Source organism: Ranitomeya variabilis, chromosome 1 (genome assembly GCF_051348905.1).
Source record: "Ranitomeya variabilis isolate aRanVar5 chromosome 1, aRanVar5.hap1, whole genome shotgun sequence".
Classification (NCBI taxonomy): domain Eukaryota; kingdom Metazoa; phylum Chordata; class Amphibia; order Anura; family Dendrobatidae; genus Ranitomeya; species Ranitomeya variabilis.
The window spans coordinates 126,560,077-126,574,660 of NC_135232.1; positions in this window are offsets into that span (position 1 = coordinate 126,560,077).

Below are 14,584 nucleotides of genomic sequence, written 5' to 3' on the forward strand. Positions count from 1 at the left end.
TCTTTGCCACAAGTGGGCTATAAAGAGGTGACCATTAAGGTGGAGTGAGTAGAGTTGAAAGCCCGAGGTCTGATAATCGTAGATATTGATCAGCGAGAATGTAACCCAATGGTGACCCTAGGTACCAATGTGATAGAAAATTGTCTTGGCGAGGTTATTGTTTTATTGCAACAGGTAGCCAAGACTGCAAATTCCAGTCAGCAGCGTGTCCTGCAAAAAGAGATCAAAGCCCTGATGCAGAGGCAACAGGTAGAGCTGTCTGGTGGAGAAGCCGACAGTGTCAGAGTGAGTGATTCAATCCCTATTGCAATACCCCTAAGGAGTGAAATGTTAACCTGGTGTTGAGAAGCTATAGGCCTCAGGGGTCAAGACTACCAGGCCCTGGTAGAACCTGTGTACTCTGATAGCAGGCACAACATCCTGACAGCCAGAGGGGTAGTCGATGTCTGTAAGGGGAGGATACCAATAAGCATCCTGAAATGTGGGGAAAAAGAGATCCATTTACCCCGATACGCCACCCTTGCCAAGCTGTTCACTGTCAGTAACAACACAATACAGGCAGTAGAACCCTTGGACCCGTCTGACCAGACAGAAAACAATGGCTCTGCAGAACAGCTGGAGGATTGGTGTCAGAAGCTACACATAGGCTTTGACTCCACCCCTTTGCACCATAAGCATGGAGCTTACCGGGTGGTCAAAGAATATGAGCGGGTCTTTAGTAAACACCCTCTAGACTTTGGTCATGTAAAAGGGGTCCGACACCTTATCCCACCGGAGATCATCCGCCCATTAAAGAGAGGTACCGGCCTGTACCTCCAACTCACTATCAATGTGCCAAGGGTATGTTACGGGAGATGTAGGAGGCTGGGGTGATCAGAGACAGTTGTAGCCCCTGGACAGCTCCGTTAGTCCTCATTAGAAGGAAAGATGGTACAAAGAGGATTTGTGTTGAACGCAGGCAGATTAACCGCATTACACGTAAGGACACCTACCTGTTACCCAGAATTGAGGAATCATTAGCTGCACTGAAATCCGCTAACTATTTCTCTACCTTAGACCTCACCAGTGAGTATTGGCATGTTCCCGTGACAGAGGAGGATAGACAGAAGACAGTATTTATGTCACCAATAGGCCTCTGCTAGTTTAACTGCATGCCATTCGGGCTCTGCAATGCAGTGGGAACGTTCCAGCGGTTAATGGAATGCTGCCTAGGACATAAAAACTTCAAAACTGTTCTGTTGTACCTGGATGACATCATCGTCTTCTCCAAAACCTATGAAGACCACTTGAAGCACTTGGCCAAGGTGTTTGAAGCCCTGTCCAACTTTGGCCTGAAAGTGAAGCCATCCAAGTGCCACCAAGTACCTAGGCCACATAATAAGCGCAGGTGTGGCACCAGACCCTGACAAAGTCACCGTTATCTGGGACTGGCAAAGACCCAACACCATTCATGAAGTACGGCAGTTCCTTGGGTTGGTAGACTACTACCAGAGATTCATCTAGGGCTTCACCAAGATACACGCACCCCTGCAAGACCTTCTAGTGGGCCAACCCAAGAAGGCCAAGAACAAGAGTCCTCCTTTCGAGTGGAACAACAGGATAAAAGAATCCTTCACCCGGTTGAAGTTGGCTCTCACGGGAGATGAAGTCCTGGCCTACCCTGACTATGACCAACCATTTATACTTTACTCTGATGCCAGCAATGTGGGATTGGGAGCAGTACTGTCACAAGTGCAGAAAGGCAGAGATAGAGTGATTGCCTATGCCAGCAGGAAGCTTCGTCCCACTGAAAGGAACCCCGAAAACTATAGTTCTTTCAAGTTGGAGTTTCTCGCCATAGTCTGGGCTGTGGCCGAGCAATTCAAACACTACCTGGCTCCAGCGAAGTTTACTGTCTTCACGGACAGTAATCTGCTGACTCACTTGAAAACCGCAAAGCTAGCTGCATAGCAAAAGCGATGGATGGCCCGGCAGTGCAACTACGAATTCACCACCAAGTACGGAGCGGAGCCTAAGAATGCTAATGCTGATGCGCTGTCCAGGATTCCCAATTTACCAGATGAAGTGAAGACCCGGACGAGCTAGAAGAAATTACTAGTTACCAGCCTTCCATTGACCCCAAGGTAGCCCAGTGCTCCCATTGCGTTAGGAACAATCGCTATGTTGTGCAAGAGGCCAAGTTTAACCTGTGGCCCCACCATGGATGGGCAGAGACGCAGGACGCAGGATAGTGACAAGGCAGTCCACCTAGTAAATAAGTTGCTGACACATACCCTGGCCCAGATGCTCCACAGGAAACGCAACAGTTGTGGAAGGAGTAGGGCAAGCTGTTCATCTATGAGGGTAAGCTGTGTTGGAGGAACATCAACTCGTGCACCCATGAACTGGTCTGGCAATTGGTAGTCTTGAAGTAGGATGCGCCAATGGTCTTAGAGGTGTACCATGATGGAGCAGGACACTTAGGGTGGAAGAAGCTGGAGGTCCTACTTCATGAGAGATTCTACTGGATTGGCATGAGGAAAGCCATTGAGAGGTGGTGCCGAGAATGTGGTCCATGCTACCTGAGATGGAAAGACTGTAACAGCCAGCGAGCCACATTACAGCCGATCACGAAGCAGCCGCTTGAACTGGTAGCTTTGGATCACGTGAAATTGACTCCGAATAGGACTGTCTACACCTACGATCTGGCCATAGTGGATCATTACTCAAGGTTCCTGGTAGTCAAAGCTGTCAAAGACTAAACAGCAAAGACGGCAGCCAAAGCGTTTCAAGAACACTTTTGTCGACCACACGGTTACCCTGAACAAGTGCTCACCAACCAAGGCCCAGCCTTTGAGGCAGAAGTGTTCCAGGAGTTCTCTAACCTGTATGGCTGCAAGAAAATCAGGATGATGCTGTACCATCTACAGACAAATGGCATGTACAAGAAAATGAACCAGGTGGTAATTGACTTGTTGAAGACCTTGCCCCTGGAAGAGCGAAACCAGTGGCCAGAGAAGTTTCCGTATTTGTTAGATCTATACAATCATATCCTGGTAAACTTCACCAACTGCACTCCGGCCTACCTGATGAGAACGAGACCTGGCAAGTTACCCATTGACTTGGACATGGGAGTTCTAGCAACTGAAACGACATTGCCAGATGCAAACTGGGATACAGAGCGGCAGCAGCAATACCGCAAAGTGCAAGAATGCAAGAGTTTGTCCCAAGCAAGACAGAGGCAGGAAAGAAATTATAATCAGTATGCCCCTGTAGTTCCCTTGTCGCCTGGAGAACAGGAACTCAAAAGGAACAGATGAGTTCACAAAGTACATGATCAGTGGGAGGATGAACCATACACCCTCATGTCTTCAAACTTTGATAATACCAAGGTATGCCTCGTCAGTAAGGATGGAGGAGAAACCTTAGCAGCAGTGTTGAAGGATCATCTGAAAGTGTGCCCTCACCAATTGAGAGACAAAGAGGAAGACCAAGATGCCCCTCAACTCATAGAAGAGGTGGAAGAGAAGATCCATACCATTCTTGGAGACTTTCCCCAGTCTTGCACACAGGTGAATCAAGCCATCATAGTACCTGTCCTGATCTTTCCCAAGTCTACTGCACCTAAAGCAGCAGAGACTCTAGACTCGTCAGCTGCAGTAACAGTTGCCACCTCTGCAGTGGGATGTGAAAATCTACCCCCTGCTAGCAGTGAATCTGACAGACACATGGTTATAATATGAAATCGGAGACGGTTACCCAGTTTACCTGTGAAATGCAGGCCTACCAGTGGAAGATACTAGTGGGTCCACAACATTAGCGACAAACACACCAGACCAAGTTAGGTCATTAGAGGTACCAGTACTGCGTAAATTCACCCATAGTACCAGAGGTCAGGTCCAAGCCCAGTATAGGGACTAAAATATAGATGTGTTGATAATGTAAATAAGTATGAATAATAATGTATGAATTTGCAACCGTTAAGCATGAGAGCCTACAGAGACTTACTGATTGAACTTTTAAATATTCATTAAAAAAACCTGTTGAAGGACAATTGGGCCACAGGACTATGTGTGACCAGGACCTTACTTGTATACAGTATAGTTACCAAATTGGCTCAGGAATGAACAATAGACAATAGCGAATGGACTAATTGTTGCAAGGACTATTTTTGAGCTTTGGTTTTTGTAATTTTTATTTTTAAAATGTTGTAAATAGTTATAATTGTTCACCTGTTAATATGTTTATGTTTCTCAGTCTGGGAGTACTGAATTTCTCTAAGGGGGAGTGTGGCACCCCAGGAGTTCGGTTGCCACAGTTGCATTGCCTACCTCACAGGGGGTGATGTCATGACTGGAAGCAAGGAGGGGTCCCCTTTACCAAGTAACACCAACATCCAACACATTTCTGACTCCAGACCAGAAGGGGAAGCTCTAACAACAGGTTTCAGGGGAGCTTCCCTATAAGATCTGGCCTGGAGGTGGAGATAGTTAGTCGGTATTCTTAGTGTGAAAGGAGAGGAGAGAAGTCGAGGAGAACCTAGGGAGTGGAGCTGTAAGCAAGCTCACCCCAGAAAAGCCCGCTGACAAAACAGGATGCCAGAGTCCTTGGCTGTGTGGGTGCTGTATTCCCCCACAGCAAAACCTGGAGGGCAGGAGACTGCCAGCTCCCTGGCCACACTGAACAGCCGGAGGCACCACAGCAGACCAAGAGCCTGGGGCTGCCAGTGAAAAGGCTGTGCTCGTGATATGCTCTCACTGTCTGCCATGCAGCTTAGAAGTAACACACAGGAGAGGAACTTGAGCAGATCTTAAAGAAGCAAGGACCTAACAGAACAGCGCAGAAGGAAGGCCTTTGAACTCACCTGGTTAGGTGAATCCTAAGTTGCTTCCAAGTTGCCTGGACCCAATCATCACCTGTTACCCGTGTCCTGGATGGCACCTGCAACTAACAAGTAAAGGTAAAGGAATCTGCAGGCCTTGTGTCCTCAAGTCATTTCCCGCACCCTCAGTCCTGCACCCCAACGTCTACGATCCAACTATACCGGTAGCCCTGGGGCCCCGCTCCACCTGTGGGGAGTAGAACCATCCCAGCTGCATCACCATCAGCCCCAGCGGTCCCCTTAAGCAGCGTAGGCCGCTCATTGCCAAACACCACAGGTGGCATCACAAACTAATCCATAAACTTTATTCCCCTTTCAATTCACTTTTATTGGATGCCCATGGCCACGTACCGGGCCACTGCTGCCGTGACAATCCTCTTGAAGACCCATCTGGTCTGGCCTGAGTACCCCACAGCTCTAGTGGGAGCTCCATTAGCAGCATCAGGATGAGGATGAGAATGCTGAAAGCACACACAGATGGACTGCAGGTTCAACAGCGGCTATGACATATCTGGGTAATTTTTAAGGAAGCTCTACTTGACCAATTTTAGCACATGCACCAGTCATGGGATATGCATCAAACCAGCTAGGCCCAGGGCTGCTACAATATTTCACCCATTATCGCACATCACCAAAACGGGCTTGAGATTCAGTGGCTCCAACCATACATCAGTCTGTTCTTTGATCCCCATCCACAACTTCTGCTCACTGGGAAATTATTCCCAAAACAGATGAGCAATATTGGTCTCTATAGGAATACCAGATAGCTGTTTAAAAAAAGCTCCACTATCACCTGCTGTACATCGCACAGTCTCTCCAGCATATGCAAGGTGGATATGTCTCAAATGAGGTAGGGAGCAGGAAGGCAGAAGTGAAGCTACACTGCAGACATGTGAGCAGAAGCAGGGTGAGTACACCAAAAGCACCCACTCACAGCCTGCACTTTCTGTTCAGATGAGGAGATGGTGAAGAAAGTCCAGTAGGAGTCAACATGGACTTAGAAAAGGCTGGGGCTAGCCGTGGTGCACAGTAGCAGCCAACAAATTGGCTACGGGCCGGACTCGGCACTTTTGCACCCTACTCCCTTGTTTGGTGTGCAGCTGGGGCAACGTGACGACCACCTCTTTCTCCATACTGCCTCTGTCACTCGGTTGGCCTTGACTCTCTGTGGGGTCTATTACCTCATCATCTCCCATCACACCTCTCTAGTCTGTAACATTACTCTGCTGTCCTACTAATCCACTTCTGTCCTCAATACTCCTCTGCTGCCCCCCTCTGCAAATCCCTTGATTGTCTCCCAATTCCACTATGTGCTGTTTATTCAGTTGCCTTGCATGCATGTATGGTGAGTGCTTGCTGGTTGAGTTCTGGTTGCTTCTCAGTAGTTGCTAATGGTCAGTATTTGTTCTTCTTTATTACCTATTGTCCTACGGTTTCCATTTGGTTTTCATTTGGGTTTTTTGCTACCTTTGGATTTACTTTTGTACCTGACTCCAAATAGTCCACTTCACCAGATGCCAGCTACCCTGCAACAGCAGTCTGGAAAGGGCTCTGTAAAGCCTCTCTACCCTTTTGGAGTTGGTGAGGAAAATCCCAGCCCTTAAGGAATTGTCTTGGAGTGGTGGCTTACATAAAGTTCATCTTTGCGCTTTTGTTGATCGATGTGAGTCACTACAGAGTAGCTATTCTTGTACATAACAGTATCCACTTCAAGCTGATACCACTGACCTACAAGGCCAACCATATTCTGTCTCCTGCATATATTTCTGAACTAATCTTCTGATATCTCCTAAAACATAATCTCTGTCCCTCTCAAGACCTTATTCTCACCTACACAATCATACGTTACTCATCCATTGCTTACAAGACTTCTCCTGAGTGTCTTCCATCCTGTACAATTCCCTGGAAATGTCTGATTATCCACTACAATTGGAAATTTCAATCAAGGCAATCTTGAAAACCCATGTCTTCAGAACAGTTTACAGCTTCCAATGACCCTGCTGCCACCCCACCAACACCAGAGCTACTGCAAGCCCTGAACCTGCTGTCTTCTTCTTATCCTGTAGATTGTAAGGCCATAAGGGTAGGGTCCTGTCCCCTCTGTTCCTGTTTGTCACTATTAGTTTGATCATTGTAATTTCTATTTTGGTTTTGCATGTAACGCCTCCTCATGGAATCAATGGTGCTCTAAACCTGATCCCAATGCCAGTGTGCACACAGCAGGAAGCTTCAGCAGTTGGCACCTGTGTATGCCATCTTCAGCATCATCAGAGATGTGCTGCAGTGGTTGCCGACCGTTTTAACTACCCCTCTCATGTATTTATCCTTCAACAGAATAACTGATTCGGCTTCAGTGTACTCTATCTTTTTGAATTGTCGGGCAAGGCCAAGTGGATGGCTCATGGAACCTCAGCTAGCAGGGTCATTAGAAAACAGAAGTGACTGCTGCATGACTTGGGGCTCAGACTGCTTGCCTGATTTGCAAGGGATGAGGTGGAAGATAGATGACCACGGGCCACAGGTGCAAAATCTGCATTATCACCAGGGAACTGGGTGGAAGACAAAGCAAAGGAACTGAAGGCATCTTCAGCCAACCAATTTAAAACCACCTTTACTTGTCCTAGGCCACCATTCATCCAATCACGCCCACCACTACATCCACCTCCTACACCTTCTCCTTCATTTTGACCTCTGCCTCCTGGTGCAGGATTATTAATATTTATTTATTCTTTGTTATGTTAAGTCATTTCCCTATCCATATTTGCTTGAAGGGCAATTGTCCTTCTCTTACCCCCATGTAACTTCATTTTGCAGCACCCTAGCCCTAGCCCTGACTACGACCATTTTCCATCCATTTGAAATCACCGAAGTTCAGATCCCCATTAAATTCCATTCAGTTTCGGGGCCGGAGTCAAGTGCTAGGTCAAGTTGGGACTCGAACAGAACTTTTTACTGCATGTTCAACGAACCCAGCGAACCTGAACCTTCATGGGCACGCTCATCACTAATTAAGATCCACTATACTTGACACTTCTGACGATACCAGCCAACCATTTAATGTTCGTCCAAACTTTCATTCATTAAATGGGGGATTTTTAATTAGTACCTTTCTGCTCCTTAGTTCTCAAGGTAGATAGGATGCCTTTGTGTCAGTCAGTGCAATATTTTCCTCATCACAATGAGAAAATATGCACACATGGCCGGGTTGAACTGGCATGTGTAAAAATAGCTGTGGCAGAGAGCTATAGCAAGTGTTGGTTAGCACTTTTTTCTCTTGTTCACTTATTAGAAGATGCAACAGTATCTTTTGTAGTTGATAAATAGCCACATAAAGGAGGGTTATAAATCTGCTGTAGCATATACACTACCAAGAATGATAGCAAGTTTTCAAATAAAGCTTGTGTTACAAAACTGTACTGAACATTGCACTTTACCTACTAAAAGAAAAATGTCTACAAAATATTGGTGGATACATAACAGGTAACCATAGGGTTTAAGATGGAAACACCATTCAAATGATGTCTTTTTCATCTTGCATGTTTAATATTTTCTAATTTTAAGCACTTTACATGGGGACATTCATTACTGTAGCTATAGAGGTAGCAGGCGTACCATGATACTAGTCCCTAAATTTTCTTGAGATTTGTAGGAAATCTTGGGTATTAAATAATGTCAAGTGGTGGGTGTGAAGCCCTCTTACAGAAGTTTCATTGGGTTTAAAGAGTTATATTACCTTCTTCTAATTATACCTGTAAGATGATCTACTGTATATAGTCTAAACAAAGAGATACTGATATGGTCACCGCATGACTTGTAATATACTGAAATTACTAAATAGTACTCCCCATATACTAATGAGTCCACTAAGGACTGAAGTGCTCATGTGTTGTACTTTTTTGACTCTGACTCCCTTGACATTCTGAGAACTACAAATATCATTAGCTGAGTGCAATGAAAAATGCTTTCTTCACAGTAGTCTTTTGCTCTGTAACTTATTCTCCTGAATCCTATAATGAAATGTCTCATTGACTGTAATAAAGGATAGATATTAAAGAAATGTATGAAACAAAATGAGGAAAAACACATTTTGCACTAGATGGATTGCAAACATTATCTATATTACGTTCTCTATTAACTAGTGACCTTGAATCTGAAGGCCATATTTTATTATGTATAGTGTCTGCCACGTTAGTCTATTTTCTATCTCAAACATGTGTCCACAGTTTTAATATATTGCAATCAATGTATCTGCATTAATACACAATTGTAACATTTAGCAATTGTTCTTGCTACTCATTGTCATGTAACGTTTGACATGGGGCTTTCTTTTGCTTATACAGTTTTGATTAAATGTGTGTCTATGAATAATCATTTATACTGCTCTAGGAAGGTCTGCAAACTCATACAATATTAGTGGCCCTAAAGTGAGAAAAATATACAAAACCATTGGATAAAAAGTAACAACTATAAAAAACACTAAAATTATACAGTGGAAATTAAATAACCCTTCATCCAATATGATAATTAAAACTATTATCTGGTTTTAAAACAAATCTATAAACTTTATAACTCAAATATAAGGAACTCTGAAATCCCTAATCTATATCTATAAAAAAAGAATAAACATGATTACCCCATAAACTTTCCAAATAATATTTTTACAGGGTTGATTCTATTTACATATACTGTATATATAATACCAAACCCTTTACCACCAAAGCCTATTTTCACCTATCTGACCAGGCCAAATTTTTGAAATCTGACTAATGTCAAAATGTCAATTTATGAGGTAATAACTCTGAAACACTTCAACTTATCCAGGCAATTATGAGATTATTTGACATACTGTACTTTGTGTTAGTGGTAAATTTAGGTTGATATGATTTGAGTTTATCGAAATATTGAATAATTTGATAATGTAAAAAAATTTGAAATTTTGGAACTTTAAATTTTGAATGTCCTAAAATCAAATAGTCACTCTACTGAAAATAATTAAAATATAGCATTTGCCACACATCCATTTTTTATCAGCATTATTTTTAAAGCTTTTTAGTTAGAACTGTAAACAAGTTAAACATTTTGGATCGATTTTTCATTTTTCCAACAAAATTTATTTCACTAGTTTCCACTTCAGATTTGAAGTTACTTTTAAAGGCCTATTTTTCATGAAACACCAAAAACTGTCCACGTTATAAAAACTACACCCTGAAGGTATTCAAAACCCCATTTAAAAAGTTTTTTAATCTTTTAGTGTATCAAAGGAATTAAAAAAGGGGAAATAAAAAGTGAAAAATTAGTTATTTTGAACAATGTCACATTAGCAAAGCTCTTAAGATGCCATAACAGCAGAAACCCTGTTTATTACAACCTCACCCATTTCCCCGATGTCCTCATCATCTGCAAAAGAGGTAAAAAAAACAACAAAAATATTCCTCACCTTTCCACTGGGATGTTTTTAAACCAATTGTCCCACAATGGGTCTCGCTCTGCTACATCTAGATGGCAGGCTGCATGGTTGCATGATGTGACCTTGCAGCCTGTCATCCAGTAGAAACTGAGAACCATGTGCTCAGTGTCTGCCTGTGAACTGCTATTTCCTGTCTGAGGGCACCGCAAGAGAAAGTTCTCTTGTTCACGGTGCCATCGAACAGGTCCTGCGAGTTCACAGCCAGTGAACTTACTTCACCTTAGTCAATTAGCAATACGTGGGCATGGAGTCACCTGAAAATACAAAGATGATATCAACCCCACAAATATGAACCCCACTTGCCACCACTACAGGGCAAGTGGGAAGAGCCAGACAAATAGCCAGAATCAGAGCATCAAATAGATTTGTCTTTTCTGGGTTGCTGCGGGCTGCTATTTTAAGTGCAATATCCATGACCCCTTACCAGCTTGAGAATACCAGCCCCCAGCTGTGAGCTTCATCAATGCATGGCTGGTTGTCAAATATGAGGGGGACCTCATGCCGTTTTTTTTAATTATTTATTTAATTAATTAAAAAATATGGCATGGGGACCCATCTATCCTTGATAACCAGCCTTGCTGAAGCTGACAGCTGAGGGTTGCAGCCCCCAGCTGTGAGTTTTGCCTGGTTGGTTATCAAAAATAAAGTTTTTTTTAATTATTTATTTACAATGCAACAGCAGCTGATTAATACTCCCATCCACCGCTCCTCCTCTCACTGCAGGTGTCAGCTGATGGGAGCTGTTGTCCTATCTGCTGACACCAGTGACTGGAAGCAACCACAATGATGTCACCGCTGGTCACTGGCACTCGCAGCAGCTGTCACCAGCTGTCAGAATTGACAGTTGCATCTTGGCACCGTCCAGGTTGAAAACTATTTATCCCCAGACATGTGTTACAACATGGACAGAAGGATAGACAGGTTAGAGATATTGTTTTTTTATTTTAGTTTTATTACAAGAGAATGAGGGCTTTGGTGTAATAGATGTTAGGTGAGTATAACTGTGTTTGTTATTTTTAAATAAAAAGGAAAGCTGTGTTTAGTCTTATTTCTAATAAAGGACTTTATTCTGGTTGTATATTTATCATATAACTATAAGATTTGTAATGGATAGGTGTCTTACAGATGCCTCTCCACTACTAACCCCCGGGATTGATGTCACCTGACAATACAAAGGTGACATCAACCCCACAAATATGAACCCCACTTGCCACCATTACAGGGCAAGTGGGAAGAGCCGGGTAAAGTGCCAAAATTGGCACTTCTAATAGATGCGCCTTTTCTGGGCAGCTGCGGGCTGTTATTTTTAGGCTGGTGGGGACTATATCCATGGCCCATTACCAACCTGAGACTACCAGCCCCAGCTGTTTACTTTAGCAAGGCTGGTTGTCTAAAATTGGGGGACCCCATGTCATTTTTTAAAAATATTTAATTTAAATAATTAAAAATAAGGCGTGTTGACTTTATTTTTCATAACCAGCCTTGCTAAAGCTGACAGCTGAGAGATGCAGCCCCCATCTGTGAGTTTTGCCTGGCTGGTTATTAAAAATACAGGGGAACTCAGGCAGGTTTTTTTTTATTATTTATTTACAGCGCAATAGTGGCTGATGAATACTCCCATCTGCCGCTCCTGCACTTACTGTTATTAAAGTAACCACTTCATGGAAAACAAAAAACCCATAAACATCCAATATAACCGATGGTAAAATATATTAGAGGGTTAAATAGAACTCATATTAAGGATAATCGCAAATAATAATGAGCCACACACTGAAAACTATACGATCAAAGAAAACCCAGAAAAATTGTATAGAAATATATAAATATTTTTATTATCATTAAATATACCAGGATATTTGGCAATGGGCCAAGGCAAAGAGATGGATACAAAGCACAAAGTGCACGAAGGAAAGGCAGGGGTGCACTACTGGGGTTACATCAAAGACTGTGCTTGAATACAGATGACAAAATAAACTTTTCCAGCTAAACTGGTAGTAAATGAACAGGATATACACATCATGCTAAGCCCTATCATAAATAAATTCCACACACGAAGGTATTGTGATTTCAATAAAATAAGGGCAGAGCAGAATATACTTTACCTAGGTAATGCTGGAAAGACACGTGCCCACAGAGTGCACCCTCCCCGACGCGCGTTTCGGCGTGATCGTCTTTCTCAAACTGTTATTAGCAGCTGCAGGTGTCAGCTGATGGGAGCTGTAGTCCCATTAGCTGACACCAGTAACCGGAGGTAAACTTTATACCTCCGATCACAGCTGAGCGCTCCCGCTGTCGTTTGACAGCGTGGGAACCACGGCTCTCTGACGGCGGGGATGATTTCACTGCCGATCAGAAGCGATACACTGGTGTTTCCCACGCTGTCACACAAAGATGATTAAATCAGCAAATATTGCAAATTCGGCGATCATGAGCTGAACCGAATACTGAAATATTCACTCAACTCTAGTGAGAACAGTAAGCATGTAATTCCCAGCGGGTCACCAATAGAGAGAGAAGTAAAAACATTTCAGATAGTAAAAAGCAACTAAATAAAACTAAAGTACTGTATGGGTTAACTCTCTCTGGAAGGAATTAGACCTAAGGCTTTATGTAGTGTTCACACAGCAAATGCAGTTTTGTTCCAAACATGTGCAGCTTTCATTGCTTTCCACAGGTTACTAAGCACCAAAACAACCTCATAACCATAAATCCGTAGCCTTGTCCAGTGTTGTGAACTATACTTCTTGGCTCCCTCTTGTGGTCACTAGTGGTTTGGCACTTGGATTGTCTTTTCCCAGGTTGGTACTCACCTGGTTCGTTAGGCCTGGGGTGTTGCTATTTAAACTTCCTGGATTCTCAGTCCAGTGCCTGGCATCGTTGTAATCAGTTCATTTCTGTTTGCTCCTGTCTTCAGGTCCTGGTTCTTTGCAAGATAAGCTAAGTCCTGCTTTCTTATTTTTGTTTATTTGCATTGTTCATATTTTTGTCCAGCTTGTACAAAATGTGATTCCTGATATCGCTGGAAGCTCTAGGGGGCTGATATTCTCCCCCCTCACCGTTAGTCGGTTCAGGGGTTCTTGGATATTCAGCGTGGATATTTTGCAGGGTTTTTTGCTGACCATATAAGTCATCTTACTATCTTCTGCTATTAGTCAGTGGGCCTCTCTTTGCTAAAATCTAGTTCATTCTTACGTTTGTCTTTTCTTCTTACCTCACCGTTATTATTTGTTGGGGGCTTGTATTATAACTTTGGGGTCTTTTCTCTGGAGGCAAGAGAGGTCTTATTTTCCCTGATAGGGTTAGTTAGTTCTCCGGCTGGCACGAGATGTCTAGAATCAACGTAGGCACGTTCCCAGGCTACTGTTAGTTGTTTGTGCTAGGATCAGGTATATGGTCAGCCTAGTTACCACTTCCCTATGAGCTGGTATTTATGTTTGCAGACTTTGCTGTAATCTCTGAGATCCTCTGCCATTGGGATCATAACAGTCCAGGCGCTAAAGAGAACAGAACCCAGCTACTCATACACGGTTTAGCTAGCCACAGTTCGGCAAACATAAACAGCTACTGTCTATAGCAACCACTGAGTACCTTGAGGTACCACAAGGCTCTGTCCTGGCCCCAGCTACTGTCTATCCTGGGGTACTACAAGGCTCTGTCCTGGTTCAGGCTACTGTGTTTAGCAATGACTGAGCACATTGGGGTACCACAAGGCTCTGTCGTGGCCCAAGTGTTGTTCAACATTTTTATAAATGATCTAGATAAGGGATCTTAAGGAACTGTAATCACATTTGCAGACAATGCAAAGCTAGGAGGGATAGCTAACGCAAGAGAAGACAGCGAAAGAAGGATCTATATAAGCTTGAACAATAGGCAATGACTAATAGGATGATTTTTAACTAGGAGAAATGGAAGATTCTACATCTGGGACAGAAAAACAAAAAATACATCTATAGAATGGGAGGAATAGAACTAGGCAGCGGCACTTGTGAAAAAGACTTAGGTATACTAATATATCACATACTGCACATGAGTCAACAGGGTGATGCAGCAACAAAAAAGGCAATCACTGTTCTAAGATACTGTATATTAATAGAATTAGAGTCTAGACCTCATCTGGAATACTGTTTCCAGGACTAGCCAGATGATATAATCAGAACCTATAAAGCTAGGATTTAACCCTAGTCAACCTGGCTTTACTACAATATACCTATAATGGAAGACATGTTATAAAATTATTAAAATTTCAAAATAAAAAG